The sequence below is a fragment of the Sapajus apella genome, unplaced genomic scaffold, assembly GCF_009761245.1.
Source record: "Sapajus apella isolate SASKATOON/1434 unplaced genomic scaffold, GSC_monkey_1.0 scaffold19, whole genome shotgun sequence".
In the NCBI taxonomy this organism is placed as follows: Eukaryota; Metazoa; Chordata; class Mammalia; order Primates; family Cebidae; genus Sapajus; species Sapajus apella.
The window spans coordinates 30,555,474-30,580,916 of NW_022436959.1; the positions used below are offsets into that span (position 1 = coordinate 30,555,474).

General features: G+C 37.2%; 1 pseudogene; it reads right to left on the bottom strand.

The window, feature by feature from the left end:
- Positions 1–20,825: 20,825 nt before the first annotated feature.
- Positions 20,826–21,404, bottom strand: LOC116557313 (annotated as a pseudogene).
- Positions 21,405–25,443: the final 4,039 nt, after the last annotated feature.

The following is a 25,443-nucleotide window of genomic DNA, read 5'->3' on the forward strand; positions in this document are numbered from 1 at the left end:
TCTTTTGTTAATCTGCCTCGTGTCGATTTAGTTTCTAGATTCAGCCAAAGAGCAAACTTAAGAAGTAAAAGGGATTAGAGATGATCCCCTACAATATAATAGGGAATCTATATATGGCCTCTCCTGCCTAGTTTTGGAATAGAGCTCCAAAAACTCTTTCAGATAAAGGCATTAGGAGAATCTTTTGTCCTATTACTTGGTTTTTGACCACACTTCTTGACACAGAGCTCCCAAGACCTTTATAATTTCCTGAGCGGTAGGAGGATATTTTGTTTTTACGAAATGACTCCTGGTGGGCTCCTGGATAGCATTAGGTTGGGGACTGGTTTCCAGGAAAACGAACCATGAGAGAGTTGAAAATTTAATTTCTACCCTATCTCTGAGAAGGGAAAGGCTGAAGTTTGAGTTGATACCAATGGCCAATGACTTAATCAATCATGCTTATTTATTAAAACCCCCATAAAAAAAAAAAAAGGACTGGGTACAGATTGCTTCCTGATAGCTGAACACATGGAGGTTTCTGAAGGGTGGTATGCTCAGCTAGGGCATGGAAGTTCTTTGCTCTTTTTTCCATACCTTGCCCTATGCATGTTTTCCATGTGGCTATCCATCAGATTTATAAAAATAGGTAAACATAAGTAAACTGTTTCTCTGGGTTCTGTGAGTCACTCTAGCAAATTAATCCAACCCAAGGAGGGGGTCATAGGAACCCCCAATTTATAGACAGTTGGTCTGAAGCATATGTCATAACCTGGGACTTGTGACTGGCATATGAAGTGGGGAACAATATTGTGAGACTGAGTCCTTAACTTGTGGAATCTGACACTGTATGTAGATAGTGTAAGAATTCAGTTGAATTAGAGGACACCCAGCTGGCGTCCACTGGGGAATATGGTGTCAGAAGTGTTGTGCTGATTGAGTGGTATGAGTACGGGGTAGAAAAAAACACTTTGTTTTTTCTGTTTACAAGTATGTAATGTAACTTACAAAGTATAGATGCTTATTAAGTTGCAGTAATTTTAATTTCTAAAATTTCTTCTATGTGGTCAGCCATTATTTTTATTTAATGTGTGAACATGTGATTTAATCCTTTTGTCATTTTGTCGTTGTTGTTGTTGTTACACTTATTTGGGAACGTGCTTGTCAAGACTGAACTTATTTTTTCCCAGTGGAATTTTACCTCATATTCATTTATTATTTTCCTGTTGATGAGTTACTTCTGAACATTACGTAACTGATACCTGTAAGAATTTATGAAGTTCTCTAGGGCAGATGGTGTCATCCTCAGTTTTCTTACAAGGAAACCAAGGTTGAGAGAGGATGGGGTGCAGGTCTCTTGGCCATGATTCATGACTTCCATAAGAAATTGAGTCAGAATTTACACAAGATTTTTTAACTCCAGATTCAGAATTCCTGATTTTAGAATTTCCACACTATGCTCTTCTTGGTTCCTTCCCCCTTGGTGAATAAAAACTTTAGCTCCTTCTAGATTGCCACAGAATAAGGCATTTATCTGAATGAAACTGAGCTGATAGACAATCCATAATTATAAATCTGTTTGTGCTATATAATGTTATTCAATACATTGTCAATAAGTGTTCTGTATATGAAAGAGCACTCACTAGAAAATATCAAGTGATAAGGTGTGGTACCCAGACCAGCAGCATCAGCACTGTCTGAAAACTTGTTAGAAAAGCAAAGTCTCAGGCCTCATCCTCAGATCTGCTGAATCAGAAGTCCTGAGGCTGGAGCCCAGCAATTTGTGTTTTTACCCTCAAGGTGATTCTCATGAACACTCAGGTTTGAGAATCACGTCTACAGTCTATTTCAAGGAAGACCCGAAATCCTGTAACTAAATAAATCATGCCCTAGTGTTTCTTCCCCTAGCCAGAGTTTGAATATAGGTGTGTTGTTTCCACTAAATGTCATACTGTGTAATAAGCAAATACTGAGCAAACGGAAGAAATAGAATTTGATGTCCACATTTACCTGGAAAGAGATTATAGTTTTCTGCCTTATATTAAAAAAGTTAAAGATAAATATGTATTTTTAAGGAGATAGTTCCCATATAAGGAGCTTAATGATTCTGTTTTGGTTATTAAAGCTCTTTTTTCCTCTATTCTTTTTTGTTTAATTTATTTATTTTGTACAAATTTGAGGCATACAAGTGCAGTTTTGTTGCATAGATATATTGCATAGAGGTGAAGTCTGGCTTTTTAGTGTAATCATCACACAAATAGTGTACATTGTACCCATTAAGTAATTTCTTATCATTCACTCCCCACCCACCATCCAACCTTTCTGAGTCTCCAATGACTATTATCCCACACAGTTCATCTGTATATATTATTTAGCGCTCACTTATTTTTATTTTTAATGGCTGAATAGTATTTTATTGTGTGTGTATGTGTGTATATATATGTGTATATATATGTATATATGTATATATACATATATATGTGTATATATATGTGTGTGTATATATATATATACACGCATATATATACACACACATATATACACACACACATATACATCTCAGATTTTCTTTATTCAATAATCCATTTATGGATACTTAGGTTGATTCTAGATCTTTGATATTGTGAATAGTGCTGCTATAAGCATATCGGCACAGGTTTCTTTTTGATATAATTATTTTCTTGTTGGGTAAGTACCCAGTAGTTAGATTGCTGGATCAAATGGAAGTTTTATTTCAAGTTCTTTGAGAAATCTCCATACTGTTTTCCATAGGGGTGGTACAAATTTACAGTCCCACTACCAGTGGATAAACATTGCTTTTTCTCCACATTCTTGCTAGCATTTGTGATTTTTTGCCTTTGTGAAAATAGCCATTGTAGCCAGAACAAGATGATATCTCATTGTGGTTTTAAGTTGCATTTCTCTGATGATTAGTGATGTTGAGCACTTTTTCATATGCCTGTTGAACATTTCTATGTCTTATTTTGAAAATTATTCATGTCTTTTGTTAACTTTTTAATGAAATTGTTATTTTTTGTTGTTGAGTTTTCTGTGTTCCTTGTAAATTCTGGTTATCAGTCCTGTGCTGGATGCATAGTTTGCAAATATTTTCCCCATTCTACAGGTTGTCTGTTTACTCTGTTGATTATTTCTTTACTGTGTAGAGTTTTTGGCTGGGCAAGGTGACTCACACCTGTAATCCCAGCACTTTGGGAGGCCATGGCAGGTGGATCATGAGGTTGAGAGATTGAGACCATCCTGACCAACATGGTGAAATCCCATCTCTACTAAAAATACAAAAATTAGCTGGGTGTGGTGGTGCACGCCTGTAGTCCCAGCTACTCGGAAGGCTGACTCAGTAAAATTGCTGGAATCCAGGAGATGGGGGTTGCAGTGAGCCCAGATCATGCCCCTGCACTCCAGCCTGGTGACAGAGCAAGACTTGGTCTCAAAAAAAAAAAAAAAAAAAAAGAAAAAAAGGAAATATCATAATTAATTTTTTAGTAAGAAACAGTATTTGAATTATATCTACCATTAAGCTTTACTTCCAGGAAAAAATGGGCTTTAATCTTGCACTGCCCCGATCTGAAGCTCTCACTATTTCAGAAGAAAGGCTGTCATATTTCTGACCATAAATGGGAGTAGATTCATTGTGATTTTGCTATGCAATTATGGTTCCATTTTGTACCATTACAGCAGGAACATTGCCAATTTTAGCATCTGCAAATAAATGAGCACACAATAAAAGTTGTGTTTCCTGTCTCATGATCTAAGCTGAGGCCCAAGACTAAGCTAAGGGAAAGAAAGATAATGCCCCATAGCAAATAAACAGGTGTGTGAGTGTGTGTGTGTGTGTGTGTATAGTTATCCAGGCTGTGCCCTAACCTAGGTAGTGAGGAGTTGAAAGACTGCTATACTTGGAGACAGAGATTTAGATTCAAATTCTAGTTCTTCCATTTCCTAGCTGTGTAACCATAAGCAACTTTTTTCATGTTTTCAAATCCTGAGAGTCAGTGCAGTATACTAACCTCCTGTGAGATTTTTTAGAGGGATATTAGCTCATGGATAAGAATGAATGTCACCAACTGCCTCAGAGCTCAACGTAATGTGGTAGATATTGCAGATTGGCTCACTCTGCTCCCCTGCTACTTCTTTGTCATTTGTTTTATCAAATACCAGAAATGAAAATGTCCAAAGAAACTTTCCCAGACTCTTTGCCAGTTCTGGGTTCTTCCGGTGAACTTTTCCAGACTCTTTGCCAGTTCTGGGTTCTTCAGGTGATTTAGTTTCTACCCAGCAGATATATCTGAGTAAGATTTGGATGGCAGAAGACAGAAGTTGAACTGCTGCTGCTGCTCCTTCTCCTTCTGCCAATCACCATCATGAAAGCACATGATTGCTTTCCAGCAGCTGTCATAACAATTTCAGTATCCAGACCCTAGTTTAATGGCTGTCAAGGGGCCAGTAAATGAGGCCAGTTTGTTAGCAGAGATCACAGAAGCACTTGTTGCCGGCAGTTCTAGCAGATGCCTCAGCTTCCTTGCTTCCTTTAGTAGTGACAGAGGCAGCAGTCCTTTGGTGAACCACTTCTGGAGTGGTGGTGTTACTCCTGAAAGCTCAGCTAGCTGGCCTCTCCAACCTGCCCAACAACTATGTAAGCACCAAATCTCTGAATTAAATCTCATTCTGAATGTATTCTATCTTCTACAACTGAGCTCTGATCAATATGAGATGGTAAGGTTTTAAAGAAAATGAGCTTTAAAAACAAGTATGAAAAACATCTTTTGCTAGAAGATATGTAAGTTTTGTTATCCAGGAATAACATTTCTGGATATTTGTCCTGCCCAATATCTTTTGAATATCTCCTCTGCATTTTGATGCATTCCCACATTATGAGTCTGCCTTCCCAGAAGAAAATTAAAAACAAAACCTTTTCCCTAGGATCTCTTGTAGTGAGAGGTATGAGCATAAAACTTAGATTCCAGTAATGAAATATACCTCTATGAGGTCTGGCTGCAGAAGAGTGGCCCATGAAGAGGTGACTGAGCCCAGAGAGATCTAACACTTGTCAAGTGTGAAAGCTTGTATCGATGGGGCTTACGGTCCTGTGCTGAGCATGGTCATCATGTAGCGGCAGACAGCGGCAGGAGTGGTGTTTTTGCTGTAACTATCTCCAGCATATGGAGTTGGATGTTCTTTCTGGCTATGTTGCTCCTTGCCAAGTAGCATCCACGCCTGCTTTTCAGACTCTCTTGGAGATTCTTTGAGCTACCTAATATCCTTTCATAAATCCCAATTGGCTTAAGCTAGCTAGTGTGAATTCCATTGTTGGCAACTGAAAATCCTGATTGATAAAAAGGTAATTGTGTAGTCTTTTTGTCTTATGCTTTTTACCCAGCTTATCTCTGTAGCATTCTATAATCTCTCTACATGGCTTGTAGAATTGTCCAATTTGTAGCCAGAAGAAATCCTGGGGAAAACATCCAGTAACCATAGCACCACCTGCCATTTTACAGATGTAGAATCTTAAGTACAGAAAAATGAATTGGCTTGAAAAATAGACCTGGATTCAGAGCCAAATCCAGGTCTCTTGTATACCAGTTTGATGTTTTGTTTCACTATTCAACACTCTACCAGAGAGAATCTGCTGAGCTAAAAATCAAAGAAAATGATATATACCAGAGAACTGGATATAAGAGCTTTAAGAGGTCTTTAGAATGCTTTAAATAAAGTATTCTTATAAAGGAATATAGAATTATACTCTCAGTCCAGTAATATCCAACTTCAATATTTTAATAAGCACTCTAAAAGTACATTTTACTCTAGAACTCTCAAAATGTTGAATCAGAAATCTACCCCTTTAACAATGACAAATGACAGCTTATAATGTGTAGCAACCTGCAATCATCTCTGAAATTACTCATGGTTTTCCAAATTAAATTCTGTAGTGCATTCATACTATGTGCAAAGGATATATCATGATTGATTGATAAATTTATGGTAGCAAATCTTAATTGTAGGTTCATTCCAAGTTAACAGTTAAATTGCTTAACTACTTAGTAATTTGCATAATACAAACCTCAAAATTCTATTTATACTTAATAGTTTTATTTTAAAAGTATTACATTCCCATTGTTTAAAATTACAAAAGTGTATAAAGCAAATACATTAAAGTCATTCCGCCGTATTATCTCAGTTCTCATGCTGGTATGGATCTTTACTGACTTTATAATGTCTACCACTTGAATATTCCCATAATGGCCTCTAAAGGCAGATTGTGTGGATTTGAGATCTGGCTGTCTTATTTTCTAGCTATGCATGATCTGAGAACCTCAGCTCTTTGTGTGTCTGTTTCATCATCTATAAAACAAAGACGATAGTACCTGCCTCTTAGGGTTATTGTTGTATTAAATGTGATCATACCTCTAAAGTGCTTTGGATAGTACCTAGTGCATTTGGGTCAGTAAATGTTATCCATTTTATTTAATGATGTATTGTTGTTTGAATTTTTTTAACATACAGAATTGCAGAAAGAGAACTTTGTATCCTTTACACATTGATGTATCAATTAAACTCACCTAATGAGAAACACTGATAATCTAAATTATAAGAGCAAGAATATATGAGCAGGCATCAAACAATGAATGACAGGTGCACAATGGTGTCCTGAATACACAATCTGCTTTCACATCCTTCTCTTCCACAGCTCCCACTTATTTGTTTATAAAACTAAAGCTTTGTTAATTTGACATCCAGATACTCATTCTTTTTCACCTTTGATATTCTTTCCAGTGCAGCTAGTATAGAGGCCAAGGGGCAAGAAGTGTCTTAGGAGAAAACATACGCACACTAAATCTTGCCCCCTGTAGCCCAAACCTATTGAAGGAAGGCAAATGTGTTATATTTTATTGATATGGCACCTACTTGTTAATTACCTATGGACCATGTCCAGTGCTGGGCATCTAGAAAGAACAGGAAGATTCCTAAGATTTAATCCCTGCCCCAAGAGGAACTCACAGTTCGGTAAAGGAAGCAAAGACACAACATGAAGGAATCCAACAGAAAAAGTTCTAGTGGCGACCTGAGGGAAGAGGCTCATTAAATAAAGCCTAGAGCTGGAGTCTTGGTCTTGTCCAAGGGAGGCATCTGTCAGTCCATCTGCTGGGTGTGACCAGTGATGATAATCTCACTTGGGCTTGAAAATGGGCGACTAAGTACAATGGAGAAGAAGTTACTTACAAATACTTACTTTTATTTCTTTCCTGCAGAAAGAATTATAGTAGAAAATTTAGTGGAAAATAAAAAAACTCAGGTAAGTATAGCCATCAATCTCATTCCAGAAGTGATCATGGATCGTGCCTTGATGTATTGTCTAAACTTTTAATGTATGCATCTAAGAGTACACTCATTTTTCTAAGAAATAGTTTATTTTTCACTCTCTTTTCTTTGTCCCCCTTTTCCCTACTCCTATTTAGCTCTTTATAAATGTAATTGTGGCTTTTTTCTTCCTCTTCACCAGACAGTCTTTACAGGACAAGTTCATCTAACTATGTGCTTAGAAACTCAGAGTGGAACTTTAACACACCAGGTTGCCTTTAGAGGTAACAGTTGATTTCCAACCCAAAGTAGGCCCACTTTTTTAGCCACCTTTACAACCTATTTCTGTCCATGAAGATGCCAACTAAACTGCCCAGTAGATAGGGCACTGAAGCAACTGTACAGCCCCCCAAACTGCTCACTTCCATACCTGCTTTAAAAGCACCCCACTTTTCTGCTCCAAAAGCAAAGTGGTCTCCTTAATGCAGGAAGCCTGTACTTCTTCCCCTACTTAGCTTTGTAATAAAAAGCCATTTTAGACGACCTTGTTCTTCTCAGTTGAACTCTGCAAGCAGCGAGCAACTGAACCTGCATTTCAATGGCATGTGTACACATATGTACTTTAAATAATTTTCTAAAAATCTCTTAGGAGAAATAGAAGGGATAAGTTTAGGGACAACTCATTACATGTGTTCTTTTCCCTCCTACATTTTCCCTTAACTGTCTTGAATGTCTTACCATGTCACTTGAAGTTATAATTTTAGTGGCTGTATAATATTTGATCAAATATGTAAACCATAATGTATGTAATGAATCCTCAGTCATTGGATATTCAATGTCACCATTCTGTCACTTCAGGGAGCACCCTTGTTTTCTGCAGCATCCTTGATTATTTCCTTAAGCTAAATTCTTATGAGTAGAAATGCTGAGCCTAAAGTTTATACATTTTAAAGTCAAAATTTGGTTTATTATTAAAGCAGCAACTTTTTTATTGTAAAATATATACAACATAAAATGTACCTTTTTATCTTTTTAAGATATATAGTTCAGTAGCATTAAATATAATTACATTGTTGGCCAGGCGAGGTGGCTCACCCTGTAATCCCAGCACTTTGGGAGTCCAAGTTGGGTGGATCAGGAGATCGAGACCATCCTGGTCAACATGGTGAAACCCCGTCTCTACTAAACTACAAAAAACTAGCCAGGCATGGTGGTGCAAGCCTGTAGTCCCAGCTACTCGGGAGGCTGAGGCAAAGGAATCACTTGAACCCAGGAGGCAGAGGTTGCAGTGAGCCAAGATTGCATCACTGCACTCCAACCTGGCAACAAAGCAATACTCCCTCTTAAAAATATATGTATATTACATTGTTGTACAACCTCACCACCATCCATCTCCAAAACTTTGTCATCCCAAACAGTAACTCTATTTCTATTAAACAATAACTCCCCTTTCCCCACTCCCCTCAGCCCCTGGTAACCAGTACTCTACTTTCTATAAGTTTGCCTTTTCTAGGTACCATATGTAAGTGGACTTATACAATATTTTTTCTTTAGTGTCTGACTTACTTCACTTAATATCATATTTTCATGGTTCTTCCATGTCTCAGAGCTTCTGTCCCTTTAAGGGCAAATGATTTTCCATTGTATGTATAGTCCACATTTTATCTATTCAGCTGTCCATTGACATTTGTGTTATTAAGCAGCTGCTTTTTTTTGTGATGTGTAGCAATCAGAAACTTTATTTGCTGCTATTGGGGATATAAATGGTGTAGCTGTTTTTGAAAACAATTTATCAGTTCCTCAAAATCAGTTTTTTTTTTTTTTTTTAGACAGGTTCTCACCCTGTCACCCAGGCTGGAGTGCAGTGGTGCAATTATAGCTCATTGTAGCCTTGAACTCTTGGGCTCAACCAATCCTCCTGCTTCAGTCTCCAAATAACTGGGACCAGAGGTACATGCCAGCATGCCTGGCTGATTTTTTAAGTTTTTTTGCAAAGATGGTGTCTTGCCACGTTTCCCAGCCTGGTTCAAAATCTTAAACATAGAGTAGCCATGTGACCTAGCAATTCCACACTTGGGTACATGTCCCCCCAAAATTAAAACCATAAAAACCAATGAAGAAATATTCATTACAGCATTATTTATATTAAGTAAAAAAGGAAACAATTAAATATCCATCAATTGATAAGTAGCTAAATAAAAAATGTGATATGCATAATGTTATTTGACAATGAAAAGAAAGAACTGAAATGTGCTACTACATAGACGAATGCTGAAAGCCTTATTCTAAGTAAAAGAATTCAGTTACAATAATCTTTGTATTATATTACTTCATTTATATGACATTCCCAGAACAGGCAAATCCATAAATATAGAAAGTAGATTAGGCTGGGCATAGTGGCTCACACCTGTATTCCCAGCACTTTGGGAGGCCGAGGCAGGTAGATCTTGAGGTCAGGAGTTCAAGACCAGCCTGGCCAAGATGGTGAAACCCCATCTCTTCTAAAAATAAAAAATAAAAAAAATTTAAAAAAAGATGACGGGTGCTGTAATGCCAGCTACTGAGGAGGCTGAGGCAGGAGAATTGCTTGAACCTGGGAGGTGGAGGTTGCAGTGAGCCAAGATTGCACCACTGCACTTCAGCCTGGGTGACAGAGTGAGACTCAAAAAAAGAGAGAGAGAAAAAAAGTAGATTAGCAGTCACCGAGGGCTCAATGGCTGGGTGAGGGGAGGATAATTAATGACTAATAATAAATATGGGCTTTTTTTTGTGGGGGAAGGAGTGGCAATGAAAATACTCTGGAACTAGATAGTGGTGATGTACAACTCTGTGAATAAACTAAAAACTCCTCAATTGGCTTCTTTTGAGGGTTGAGTTTTATATTATGTGCATTCTATCTCAATAAAGCTATTTTTTTAAAAAAGAGACAAATTTGAAATGAGTAGCAGTGAAGGATAATATTAATAATGACTAAACTACCTCAGTTACTTTTAAAATTTTTGACTCAAGTTTTTAAAATTGAGATACAATTCACATGCCATAGCAGTCACTCCACATTCACTCCCTCCCATCCAGCCCCTGGAAACCACCAGCCTACCTTCTGTCTCCACAGATCTGTCTATTCTTGACATTTCATACAAACAGAACCATAAAATACATTGCCTCTGTGCTTGGCTACATTCTCTTAGCATTATGCTTTAAACTAAGTGCATTTCTAAATACCTTTCTAAAGTAAAATGCTCAAGCTCTTGGTCAAACTAAAAGTAATTGCATGGCATTTTACAAAATTTGAAAAATATAGAAAACATTAAATTTGACAAAAAGTTAATTGATAATTTTATTATTTTTGTACATGTGTGTGTTTCTCTGCCAGGTTTATTTTTATTTTTATTTTCCCTTCCAACTTTTATGTTCAGCGGGTACCTGTGCAGGTGTGCTACATGCATAAATTTTGTGTCATGCGAGTTTGGTGTACATATTATTTAATTACCTAGATAATGAGCTTAGTATGCAGTGCTTTTTTGATTCTCTCTGTCCTCCTACCCTATACCCTCAAGTGGGCCCTGGTATTTGTTGTTCCCTTTTTTATGTCTATGTGTGCTCAAGGTTTAGCTCCCACTTATACATGAGAGCATGTGGTATTTGGTTTTCTGTTTCTGCATTAATTTGCTTAGGATAATTGCCTCCAACTGTATCCATGTTCCTGGAAAGAACATGATCTCATTCTTTTTTATGGCTGCATAGTATTCCATGGTGTATATGTGCCACAGTTTTATTATCCAGTCCACTGTTGATGGGGCATCTAAGTTGATTTTGTGTCTTCAATATTGTGAATACTGCTGCAATGACCATCCTCATGAATATGTTTTTGTGGTAGAGCAATTTATATTCCCTTGGATATATACCCAGTAATGGGATGCTAGGTTGAATGGTCATTATGTTTTAAGTTCTTGGAGAAATCTTCAAACTGCTTTTCACAGTGGTTGAACTAACTTACATTCCCACCAGCAATATAAGCATTCTCTTTCCTGTGCGACTTTGCCAGCATCTGTAATTTTTTGACTTTTTAATAACAGCTATTCTGACTGGTGTGAGATGGCATCTCATTGTTGTGATTTGCATTTCTCTAATGATTAATGATGTTAAGCTTTTTCTTATATTCTTGTTGGCCAAATATATGTCTTTGTTTGAGAAACGTCTATTCATGTCCTTTGCCCTTTTTTAAATGAGGTTGGTTGTTTTTTGCTAATTTATTTGTTTTCCTTACAGTTTCTGGATGTTAGATCTTTGTTGAATTCAGTTTGCAAATATTTTCTCCCATTCTGTAAGTTGTCTGTTCACTCCACTGATAGTTTCTTTTGCTGTGCAGAAACTTTTTCATTTAATTAGGTCCCACTTGTCAATTTTTTGTTTTGTTGCAACTGCTTTTGGAGTCTTCTTCATAAAATCTTTGTAGAGGCCTATGTCCGGAATGGTATTTCCTAAGTTTTCTTCAGTTTTTATAGTTTTGTGTTTTACATTTAAGTCTTTAATTCATCTTGAGTTGATTTTTGTATAAGAAAGGGGCCTGGTTTCGGTCTTCTGTGTATGACTAGCCAGTTCTCCTAGTACCATTTATTGCATAGGGAGTCCTTTTCCCATTACTTGTTTTTGTCAGATTTGTCGAAGATCACATGGTTGTAGGTGTGTGGCATTATTTCTGGGCTCACTGTCCTGTTCCATTGGTCCATGTGTCTGTTTTTGTCACAGTACCATTCTATTTTAGTTACTGTAGCCCTGTAGTATAGTGTGAAGTTGGATAGTGGTGTGATGCATCCAGCTTTGTTCTTTTTGCTTAGGATTGCCTTGGCTATCTGGCTCTTTTTGGGTTCCATATAAATTTTAGAATAGTGTTTTCTCATTCTGTGAAAAATTTCATTAGTTGTTTCATAGGAATAGTATTAAATTTGTAAATCAAAGCAGACACTTTTAAATCAATCAATGTAGACCCACTGACATGATAGACAAGGTCCACTTTTTCAGTTTTATGTTTTATCTGAGCCCACTTCATCTGTGTTATGATAAAACTGAAAAGAGCTATTGTAATTTACTAGTTTCTAAGGTGGAAGGGAGATAATTACTTCAAATCAAAATATGAAATAATATTTTTTAAAAAGCCGCCTGATCCAAGTAAACATAGCCTAATTTTAGAAGCCTGGTTTAGAGTCAGAAAAATATCCTATTTAAGAAAACATTATTGATGAGTATATTGAGTTAGAGAAATTATATAGATCTTTACCAGAATAATAATGTGCATTTTGGTATTCTTTGCATATTATGTGTTTCATAGTTGTATATTACAGTCTAATCAATTTTGGCGGAAACTAAAAATTTAGTTTTAATCAAAAGAACTAGGCCAGGTATGGCAGCTCAAACCTGTAATCCAAGCACTTTGGGAGTCCAAGGTGGACAGATCATGAGATCAAGAGATAGAGACCATCCTGGCCAACATGGTGAAACCCCATCTCTACTAAAAATACAAAAATTAGCTGGGTGTGGTGACATGTGCCCATAGTCCCAGCTACTCAGGAGGCTGAGGCAGGAGAATTTCTTGAACCCGGGAGGCAGAGGTTGCAGTGAGCCGAGTTTACGCCATTGTACTCCAGCCTGGTAGGGACAGAGTGAGACTCCGTCTCAAAACAAGCTAAACTAAACTAAACTAAATTAAACTAAACTAAACTAAACTCTTTTGGTTTAAAGGTAGTAGGAATGTTTCAATCTTATGATAATCCTCTTCAAAATCTTTAGTAGAGAATACCAGAAAAATGTTGATAGTTGTTAGCTAAGGAATATAAAGGAGTTCATTGTTCCATTCTCTTTAGTTTGGCATATGTTTGATGTTGTTCGTACTTAAAACTTTGAAAGAATTAAATTTTACATGGCCTTGGGCAATATATCAATACTGTCTTGCTTGGATAACAGTGCAGTGTGTTGATTTTTTTTTTCCTAGAAAACCAGTGTTTCACAATAATTTTCCTACTGAAAATGAGAACTTTGATATAATTCTGGTTTGGCATCTAAGTCTTTTTCTTTGCTATATAATCAGGTTAGGGATTGGTGCAAAAAATCCCAGCTGCCCTCAAGAGCCTTGACAGATGTGTTCAGCGTGAGCACTCTAAGGGCACTGAAACCTAATCTATTTTCACAGCACCACCCCTTGCATCAGAGTCCCTAATAAGCCATCTTGGTTAGTTTGTAAAACTAGAAAGGCTTTGCAAGCATGTACATCAACCAAATAAACACTACAAGGCTGTTAAAAATAGAATTCCGGGGCATCTATTAGATATAATTTTAAAGCATATATTTAGCTTTTAAATGTTGAACAGTTTGAAAGGTTGGCAAGTTTGAAAACATGGCCTTCATCTCAGGGCAGGCAAAGTAACATGTTTTTGAATAACTTTGTTTTTTTTGTCAAGTCCTCACCCATTAAGTACCTTCAATTATACTCTGTTACATGAGAGAGGAAAGTGTTAATTTTAAGGATGTAACAATACAACTAAAATTATGAGTGATTCCAGCTTTTGCTAATATTTGGAACCCTTTGAAGGACATGGAACAATAGATGGGAGTCATGGATATAGAAAATGTTGGTTTTTTAGTCATTGATTTAGTGGTCTTAAATTAGATTGACTCTCATATTAACAATTCTGAGAATAGTAAAGAGACCCAAGATGGGCCTTGGATTTGAGGCCAACAATATGAAATGTTATTTTAAGTAAGTATTTTTACCAAAACCATGGCAAATGATAAGAGATATAGAACCTCATTTTTAACAGAAATTTATCTAGAAATCCACGTAAGTATGTAGGGTTAGGAATTTATGACCAATTCGTCCTTATACTGTCCGGAGGACTCACTTTGTATGAAGCATGAGAGCATTGTACTAGGTCTTAGGGCAGTATATTAATGAAAGTGCCATCAGCTCTCCCTTCAAATTAATCTGCAAGTACAGAAATGAGTTCTGAAAAGATGAAACCCTTAGTCTGAAACACACACACACACACACACACACACACACACACACACACACACATGGTTTTGTCTTTGGGTTTGGATCTATATAAATTAGGTGAAGATTTTCTTTAGGGCAGTGTTAGAACTGTAGATTTCAAGTGATACAAACTTAATGTAAACTAACCTAAGTAGAAAACATCTGGCAAATTTTGAACCACAGAAAAGGCTGGGGAGGAACTGAGTTGAACAGGGATCTGTCAGATCTTTGTTTTTCAGACTCTCCCTCTTCCCTCCGACTTCAAACTCACTCACTCTCTCTCTCTCTTTCTCTCTCTCTTTCTCTCTCTCTCTCTTTCTCTGTGTCTGTGTGTGTGGTGGGGGGTGTGGGTGTATGAGAGGCAGGAGACTTGTCTTATTTTACTATGTTAAGTTTACATAACAAAATGTACCATTTTAACCTTTTTATTTTTATTTTTTTATGAGACAGAGTCTCACTCTGTCTCCCAGGTTGGAGTGCAGTGGCATGATCTCAGCTCACTGCAATCTCTGCTTCCCAGGTTCAAGTGATTCTCCTGTCTCACCCTCCCAAGTAGCTGGAACTATAGGCACATGCCACCAAGCCTAGGTAATATTTTTTCTTGTATTTTTAGTAGAGATGGGGTTTCACCATGTTGGCCAGGATGGTCCCAATCGCCTGACCTCATGATCTGCCCACTTCAGCCTCCTAAAGTGCTGGGATTACAGGTGTGAGCCACTATGCCTAGTCATTTTAACCATGTTTTTAAAATTGCATTTTAGGTTTTGGGGTACATGTGAAGAACATGCAAGATTATTGCATAGGTACACACATGGCAGTGTGATTTGCTACCTTCCTCCCCATCACCAATATCTGGCATTTCTCCCCATGCTATCTCTCCCCAACTCCCCACCCCCTGCTGTCCCTCCCCTATTTCCACCCTGACAGACCCCAGTGTGTGATGCTCTCCTCCCTGTGTCCATGTGTTCTCATTGTTCAACACCCACCTATCAGTGAGAACATGTGGTGTTTGATTTTCTGTTCTTGTGTCAGTTTGCTGAGGATGATGGTTTCCAGATTCATCCATGTCCCTACAAAGGACATGAACTCATCGTTTTTTATGGCTGCATAGTATTCCATGGTGTATATGTACCACATTTTCCCTGTCCAGTCTATCATCGATGGGCATTTGGGTTGGCTCCATGTCTGTGCTATTGTAAACAGCGCTGCAATGAACATTCGTGTGCACGTGTCCTTATAGTAGAACAATTTACAATCCTTTGGATATATACCCAATAATGGGATTGCTGTGTCAAAGGGAATTTCTATTTCTAGGTCCTTGAGAAATTGCCACACTGTCATTCACAATGGTTGAACTAATTTGCACTCCCACCAACAGTGTAAAAGTGTTCCTATTTCTCCACATCCTCTCCAGCATCTGTTGTCTCCAGATTTTTTAATGATCGCCATTCTAACTGGCATGAGATGGTATCTCCATGTGGCTTTGATTTGCATTTCTCTAATGATGAGTGATGATGAGCATTTTTTCATATGTTTCTTGGCCTCATATATGTCTTCTTTTGTAAAGTGTCTGTTCATATCCTTCGCCCACTTTTGAAGGGTCTTGTTTGTTTTTTTTCTTGTAAATCTGTTTTAGTTCTTTGTAGATTCTGCATATTAGCCCTTTGTCAGATGGGTAAACTGCAAAAATTTTTTCATATTCTGTTGGTTGCTGATTCACTCTAATGATTGTTTCTTTTGCTGTGCAGAAGCTCTGGAGTTTGATTAGGTCTCATTTGTCTATTTTGGCTTTTGTTGCCAATGCTTTTGATGTTTTGGTCAGGAAGTCCTTGCCTATGCCTATGTCCTGAGTGGTTTTGCCTAGATTTTCCTCTAGGGTTTTTATGCTGTTAGGTCTTATGTTTAGATCTTTAATCCATCTGGAGTTAATTTTAGTGTAAGGTGTCAGGAAGGGGTCCAGCCTCTGCTTTCTGCACATGGCTAGCCAGTTTTCCCAACACCATTTATTAAACAGGGAATCTTTTCCCCATTGCTTGTTTTTGTCAGGTTTGTCAAAGATCAGATGGTTGTAGATGTGTGGTGTTGCCTCCAAGGTCTCTGTTCTGTTCCATTGGTCTATATCTCTGTTTTCATACCAGTAACATGCTGTTTTGATTACTATAGCCTTGTAGTATAGTTTGAAGTCCGGTAGTGTGATGCTTCCGGCTTTGTTCTTTTTACTTAGAATTGACTTGGCTATGCAGGCTCTCTTTTGGTTCCATATGAAGCTTAATGTGGTTTTTTTCCAGTTCTGTGAAGAAGGTCATCGGTAGCTTGATGAGGATAGCGTTGAATCTGTAAATTACTTTGGGCACTATGGCCATTTTCATGATATTGATTCTTCCTAACCATGAGCATGGAGTGTTTCTCCATCTTTTTGTGTCCTCTCTTATTTCGTTGAGCAGTGGTTTGTAGTTCTCCTTGAAGCGGTCCTTTACATTCCTTGCTAGTTGTATTCCTAGGTATTTTATTCTCTTTGTAGCAATTGTGAATGGCAGTTCATTCTTGATTTGGCTCTCTTTAAGTCTGTTATTGGTGTGTAGGAATGCTTGTGATTTCTGCACATTGATTTTGTATCCTGAGACTTTGCTGAAGTTGCTTATCAGTTTCAGGAGATTTTGGGCTGAGACAATGGGGTCTTCTAAATATACAATCATGTCGTCTGCAAATAGAGACAATTTGACCTCCTTCTTACTATTTGAATACTATTTGTTTCTTTTTCTTGCCTGATTGCTCCGGCTAGAATTTACAATACTATATTGAATAAGAGGGTGAGAGAAGGCATCCTTGTCTAGTGCCAGATTTCAAGGGGAATGCTTCCAGTTTTTGTCCATTCAGTATGATATTGGCTGTGGGTTTGTCATAAATAGCTTTTATTATTTTGAGATACTTTCCATCAATACCTAGTTTATTGAGGGTTTTTAGCGCAAAGGGCTGTTGAATTTTGTCAAAGGCCTTCTCTGCATCAATTGAGATAATCATGTGGTTTTTGTCTTTGGTTCTGTTTATGTGGTGGATTACATTTATAGACTTGTGTATGTTGAATCAGCCCTGCATCCCCAGGATGAAGCCTACTTGATCATGGTGGGTAAGCTTTTGGATGTGCTGTTGCAATCAGCTTGTCAGTATTTTATTGAAGATTTTTGCATCTATGTTCATCATGGATATCGGCCTGAAGTTTTCTTTTCTTGCTGAGTCTCTGCTGGGTTTTGGAATCAGGATGATGTTGGTCTCATAAAATGATTTGGGAAGGATTTCCTCTTTTCGGATTGTTTGGAATAGTTTCAGAAGGAATGGTACCAGCTCCTCTTTGTATGTCTGGTAGAATTTGGCTGTGAACCCATCTGGACCTGGGCTTTTTTTGGTTGGTAGGCTATTAATTGCTGTCTCAACTTCAGCCCTTATTATTGGCCTATTCAGGGTTTCAACTTTTTCCTGGTTTAGGCTTGGGAGGATGCAAGTGTGCAGGAAGTTATCCATTTCTTCCAGGTTTACTAGTTTATGTACATAGAGTTATTTGTAATAATCTCTGATGATGGTTTGTATTTCTGTGAAATCTGTCGTTATATCCCCTTTATTGTTTTTTATTGTATCTATTTGATTATTCTTTCTTTTCTTTTTTATTATTCTGGCTAGTGGTCTATTAAGTTGATATTTTCAAAAAACCAGCTCCTGGATTTCTTGATTGTTTGAAGGGTTTTTTGTGTCTCTATCTCCTTCAGTTCTGCTCTGATCTTAGTTATTTCTTGTCTTCTGCTAGGTTTTGAATTTTTTTATCTTGCTCCTCTAGCTCTTTCCATTTTGATGATAGGGTGTTGATTTTAGATCTTTCCTTGCTTCTCATGTGGGCATTTATTGCTATAAATTTTCCTCTAGACTTTAAATGTGTCCCAGAGACTCTGGTACATTGTGTCTTTGTTCTTGTTTGTTTTGAAGAACAACTTCATTTCTGCCTTCATTTCATTGTTTATCCAGTCAACATTCAAGAGCCAGTTGTTCAGTTTCCATGAAGCTGTGTGATTCTGAGTTAGTTTCTGAATTCTGAGTTCTAACTTGATTGTACTGTGGTCTAAGAAACTGTTTGTTACGATTTCTGCTCTTTTGCATTTGCTGAGGAGTGATTTACTTCAAATTATGTGGTCAGTTTTAGAGTAGGTATGATGTGGTGCTGAGGAGAATGTATATTCTGTGTATTTGGGGTGGAGAGTTCTGTAAATGTCTATTAGGTTTGCCTGGTCCAGGTGTGAGTTCAAGTCCTGGATATCCTTGTTAGTTTTATGTCTCATTGATCTGTCTATTATTGACAATGGGGTGTTAAAGTCTCCCACTATTACTGTGTGGGAGTCTAAGTCTCTTTGTAAGTCATGAAGAACTTGCTTTATGTATCTGGGTGCTCCTGTACTGGGTGCATATATATTTAGCGTTGTTAGCTCTTCTTGTTGCACTGATCCTTTTACCATTATGTAATGTCCTTCTTTGTCTCTTTTGATCTTTGATGGTTTAAAGTCTATTTTATCAGAGATGAGAATTGCAACTCTTGCTTTTTTTTGCTCTCCATTTGCTTGGTAAATCTTCCTCTATCTCTTTATTTTGAGCCTTTGTGTATCCTTGCATGTGAGATAGGTTTCCTGGATACAGCACACCAATGGGTTTTGGCTTTTTATCCAATTTTGATTGGGGCATTTAGCCCTAATGTTATTATGTTCACAATATTTTGCAACCTTCACAACTAACCATTTCCAGACCTTTTGTATCATCCCAAACAGAAACATCGTATTCATTAACAATAACTCCTTATCCCTCCCTACTCCCAACCCCTGGTTACTATTATTTAACTTTCTATATCTATAAATTATATATTCAAGGTACATCATATAAGTGAAATCATAAAATATTTGTTCTTTTGTGTCTGGCTTATTTTACTTAGCATAGTGTTTTAAAGCTTCATCTATGTTATCGTATGTATAAAAGTTTAACTTTTTATGGCTGAATGCTATGCCGTTGTAGGTATATTCCACATTTTACTTTTGTGTCTGTGTGCATTCAACAATGATTACAACGAATTGGTGATGCATTAAGACATTGCTCACATGGCCTGAATATTGGTCATTGTCACAACAAAGCTTAATCTATCCTAGCATATCCAAGTGAAAGTATAAACCATGAAGACATGTTTACATACTTAGAAGTACTTAGAAAACTGATGCTGGACAATTATGTAGCTGAAAAAATTTAGGACCAACTAATGCCCTTTTACTTCATTTAACTCTCACTTTTTTATATGAAAGATGAGGTCAGGAGTTTGAGACCACCTGATGAAGCCGCGTCACTACTAAAAATACAAAAAAAAAAAAATAGCCAGGTGTGGTGGCAGGTGCCTGTTATCCCAGGAATCCCAGCTACTTGGGAGGCTGAGGCCGGAGAATTGCTAGAATCTGAGAGGTGGAGGTTGCATTGAGCCCAGAATGAGCCACTGCACTCCAGCCTGGGCAATAAGAACAAAACTCCATTTCAAAAAAAAAAAAAAAAAAAAAAGAAAGAAAAGAAAAGAAAGTTTTCTTTTAAAATTTTTGTAAGACTTCTGTTAACTAGGCAGTGCCATGGAAAGAAAAGAAGCCACTGTGAAGTTTATAGCACTTCTACATGGAGGGAAGAAATAGGGAAGCAAAATAAATTTGGCTTTAATAAGCACCACAGAAGGAATATTATACTTCATATGTTGACTTTATACACAATACTTTGTGAAGAGAGCAGCATGTTTTCTGTGTGATACTGTTCTAAACAATCTCTGGCAAATTAACATTTCCACCTTATTTTGGGGCATCAAAAACAATCCAACTAAATGATTATGAGCACAAAAATTCATCTTGAGTCAAATGTGCCTTCACCTTAAAAATTGCATGCTTGCTATCATAAAACAATCCTGTTTCTCATTCCAGGTTCAGAATTCCAAAGAAATAATTTTTAGTGTAAAAAGCATCATTCCAATTTAGTCATTTAAAATAATCTGTATTCTCCCCCCACCCCCCCCCCCACTTTTTTTAAAGGTATATAGCTTCCAGTAGGAGTCTTTGACATAAATCTGCTTTCTAAATTTTCAACAAGGTTAAGTTTCCATTCATTCAATAGGTGACATGCCAATTCCCTTTACTCTTATGTACACTGAAATGTTCACTAGTCTGGTTTTATAAAATGAGGTTTCACATTATAGTTTAAGAATTTCCTTTGTCAAATACAGTAGTTAATGTATTTTGCCTGGTTGTTTCATTTTACATGTATACAGATATGTCATTTTCATATGTGCACATAATCAGATTCAGAGAAACTGACCTATAAACTGTAAAATATCCAGAAAAATCATATTTTTCTGTTCCGTTCATATTTTAGTACTTTAACTTATCATTTGATTAACCAAAGTTCCTTCTTAGAAAATTGTATAGGCTTGAATGAAGTAGCTTAGAAAAACAGTAATACTAACAAGACATCATTTTACACCATTAGCTAACGTGGATGTGAAAACAGTGGTCATCTAAGTGTGTGAAATGTCACAAGAAGTCATCAACAAGGAGGAGGGTTACGTAAGTCCAATTTTTTCTAGAAATCTGTATGCGGTTTAAGCTTCCTCCTGCAGTAGATCAGCCTATGCAATTGCCTTAAAGACATTTTTCTTGGATGTTTGCTGAACTTCCCCTCCCAAAAGAAATTCATCCAAAATAAAATAAACCTCTTCAAAATTAAAGATGATATCAAGTTCACACACACTGCCAAAATACTTGTCAAGTAATTCCATGTAATGATGAATTGTTTCTAGGGTAGTTAGTTCATTGCCCTGATTCTCAATAGCATGGCAAAAATACAGATTGGCATATCTTTTGTAAACAATCTTCAAACATCTATAGATTTTAGGTTTATGTGCTACAGTGGTTTGAACAAGTTCTCCTGTTATCTTTTCCTTCTCTTTGTCCAATACTGGGATATACCATTTTTGCAGTTGAAGCTTTCCCTGACAACTCTTAATAAAAAGCAACATAAACTGCATGGTGGTCTCAGGCTGCCTGTCCGTGGTCTGCCTGTGGCAACAGGTCCTGAGGGAAAGCCAGTCACCATGCTGAGAAAGAGAAGCTGCCATGTTGCTGTGCGGAGGAGACGGGGTTGGCCCACATTTTCCCTATACATTTATCTGTTGAAGGACTTTGGATTGTTTCTTCCTTTTGGCTATTGTGAATAATGCTGCTGTGATCATTGGTGTACAATTACCTATTTGAGTCCCTGCTTTCAATTGTTTTGGATATATGCCTAAGAGTGGAATTGCTGGACCATGTGGTAATCCCATGTTTAACTTTTTGAGCATTCTTTCTCTTTCCTATTTGCTTCATTATCTCTGAGTAACATTTCCACAAGAATATAAACATGCCTCCAACATCTCCAGGTTCACACAGTCACAGTATTTAAACAGAGAAGAGAGATTATCTTCCTCCAACAAAGGGTTAAAAACCTAGGAAGGACATTTAATTGGATAACTTGTTTCTTAAACTCTGAAACATTCACTGAAGGTCAGTGAAGGTCAGGGATGGTGTGTGGAGGTATGATTACTGGAGAGTCCTAGGATTAAGCTCATTGAAATGGGTAGAGTCAGTTTCCTACCTCATCGCTGGGGAAATGCAGTCATGAGAAAAGGACCATTCACATTTGGCACATGTGTCTGGGTTTTTTTTTTGAGATGGAGTCTTGCTCTGTCGCCAGGCTGGAGTGCAGTGGCGCAATCTCAGCTCACTGCAACCTCCGCCTCCTGGGTTCAAGTGATTCTTCCGCCTCAGCCCCCCTGAGTAACTGGGACCACAAGCGAGTGCCACCACTCCCGGCTAATTTTTGTCTTTTTAGTAGAGACGGGGTTTCACTATGCTGGCCAGGATGGTCTCGATCCCTTGACCTCGTGATCCGCCCACCTCAGCCTCCCAAAGTGCTGAGATTACAGGTGTGAGCCACCGCGCTTGGCCACATGTGTCTAAATCTAGGAGGAAGGGAATACAATTCCCAAAAATAAGGGAGGGGTTGCCTAGACATGACTACTAGAGAAATCTTTGTGTGCTAAGCAATCATCCCGAATCTGCAAACATCAAACGTTTTGTTTTATTTTGTTGCTATGCTTTGTGGTTAATATAATCAGTCAAGGTAGCATTGTACACTGCATCCCCTCCACCCCCACCAATGAAAGGAAACTGTCTAAAACAATATAGGACATTTCATGGAAAAATTCATAGTAAATCTCTTTGAATACTTGTTTAACATATACAATGACATTTTTCAGGGGAAAAGCCCATGAAAATCACTTCATATATATAAACAGTTGACAGTTGTGTTTTTTAAAATCTGTGTTTTCAATATGAGCTTACTTTTCGGCTTTAGTGCCTTCACAGATATATTTCCAAACTGTATTACAGCGGCAAAGAATAAAGCTGTGTACTTTGACTTTCAACTACTTATTTCTACTCTTAGCTTGGATTCAAGTGATGTCAAATAGATGGAAACTGCCTGTTGAGAAGTGAGAACTACATTACCAGCAATTTTTTACTCCTGCTAAGTTTGGAACACAGAGCCAAGAATTGGTGTGACTTATTCAGTGGTTGCATCTAATCGAATTTAGTAAATTATTGATCTGATTTAGGATTCGTGAGGTTCCCTACGCTTTTAGAAATTCTGTTTTATATTTATATATATGACAAAGAAAGCATATAATACAAGCATAAGAATAAATCTCTTATTTATTCCCTAGTACCTCATCCCAATTAACCTTCTTTATTTCCTTTCATGATTACATTATTACACTATTTCCTGTCTTTTATTTTTTTTATTTACTCTGCAACTTACATTTTCTATTTTAAGCATTCTTTCAGTTTTAGGCTTTCATTTAATCATCATCCATTTCATATCTCTTATTCCTCTCATAGGCCATTTCCTTTGTATCTTATTTATCACCAGATAATTTATAAGCATAATGTTCAAAAGAATGTTTTGGCTACGTATGTTTATTGGCATGCTAAATTACTGCTTTTACGTGAAGGAAGAGGGGAGTTAATACAGTTCAGAGAAGGAAAGAAAAGAGACACAAATTGATAATATCTGTTCATTCCTCTTAAAAACAATGCTTATCTAGTTAAAAATTGACTTGTAGAAGTAAATTAACTTTTGATGTATTATGGAATTTCTCTCTTTTTTTCTGTTCCATTTCTTTCTCTCTCTCCCCCTCCTTCTTCTGCCTCTTTCCCCTCTGACCCATCCCTTCTCTTTGTCTCTATCCCTTTTTCCTTACCTCCATCTTTCCCTCCTTTTTTCCCTCTCCCCTTCTTTCTCTCTTCTCCCCATCCCTCTTCCAAATGAAAACACTTAAATTTTCTAGGAGAAAATATATCTTTTTAAGATGGTCATCTAAGTCTCTTCAGTTTACCCAAGTAGATACCAAAAAAAGAAGGATTAAGTCTGTCTGTTGTCCTTGGAGGTGAATAACCAAAGAAAATGTGCCTTTGTTAGCCTGGATTTGCCTATGAAACTACAGATGGCTGCTACCACCAGCCTCATCTACCATCTTTCCTGATAGAATGTGGAGGGAATCTTTGGAGAAAGGTACACAGGAAAATGACAGGTAGCTGTGAAGCAGAGAAGCATACATAGGAGAAGAAGAAAGGCTTTCAGAATTTGCAAAGTTATATTAACATTCCATTCCTATCTCAGGAGATTTCAGTGTATTTTCAGGTAATCAGTTGAATGCTAGTAACTAATTCCTGTTGCTTCTTTTTGCCTCCCTTCTTCTCATGTTAGTCATTCTCTTCTCCCATGATTAACCTCACTGATCCTATTGGTTTTCTTCTCAGTAACTAATAATGATAATATTTTAAAATGTACATTCTAAATGGACATCTTGACCTATATCTATTTCTCACTCATGGCATACTGCTTATCATACTTTTTTAATCAATAAGCTCATATTGGACTTTCTTTCTGATGGCTTTGCTTACCCTATGTTGAAGACAGATGTTCTTCTTGCTATACAGTGCACTCAAATTTCCCACAGTCTTGGGCCCATCCCATTCAAGAAGAATCTCCTTTGCAATATTAGAAAAATAATTGCTCAAATTCTAGTTCTTTATATACTTGATGGAAGCTATGTTCTTTAGACAATTTAGCACCAGGTCTTTAATATTTTCAATCGATTCCATTTCCTACTCTTAATTTCTGTCCCTTTCTTTTAAGATTTCTCAGTTTTCAAGATAAAGAGCTAAAGCCAGGCTCATTACTCTAATAAGATTCTGGCCAATGAGAATATCATAAGATGATTCCCACAATGCCTAAGTGCTAATCTTTTACTGTACTCTCATGAATGCTTTTAAAAATGTTACAGGAAGTCTGGATTTGCAGTTTCCAGTATTCCTACTCATATAATTCTTTCTGGACTTTCCAGACATCAACTTGCAGGGACACTGTTGAACTTTGTATGATTTCACAGTCCTTTCCTCTTAAAATCTCTTCAGTAAAGTGTTTCCTGTCACCGGGCTAAGAGAGAGAGCAAGACATTCCCCATAAACCTGTTAGTTTAGAAGAAACTTGATTGCAAGGCATCTTACAGGCTTGAAAGGTGGTAAGTGAAACTGACTACATAGTTTTCATGACCCAGTACCAAATGAAAATGTGACTTCTTTGTTCAAAAATTAAGAATTCAGCATTGAACCAAACACTGGGCTCTTCTAAGCACAGGGCACTATGCAATTCCACAGATCAGGTATTTGTGAAGTAAGGAAGTGGTGAGGAATCCTGGGGAGAGGACAAGGGTATCATATTTTATGTTATTTTCTTTCTTCTCTAGACAGAACTCATTTATACCAAATAAGTGAATGAACAAGATTTTCTGTTCATTAGGACATTAAAATGTATTCTTCCATTTGCAAGGCAGGTTTAGTATTTTTTACTAAGTATTTCAATGCATTGTTCCTGTCTTCCTTATGGCCAATCAAGTTTTTATCCCCGTCCCAGTATGCTAACCTAAATTTTCTTTTACCAAAGTTATTTTCTTGTAAAATATTGTT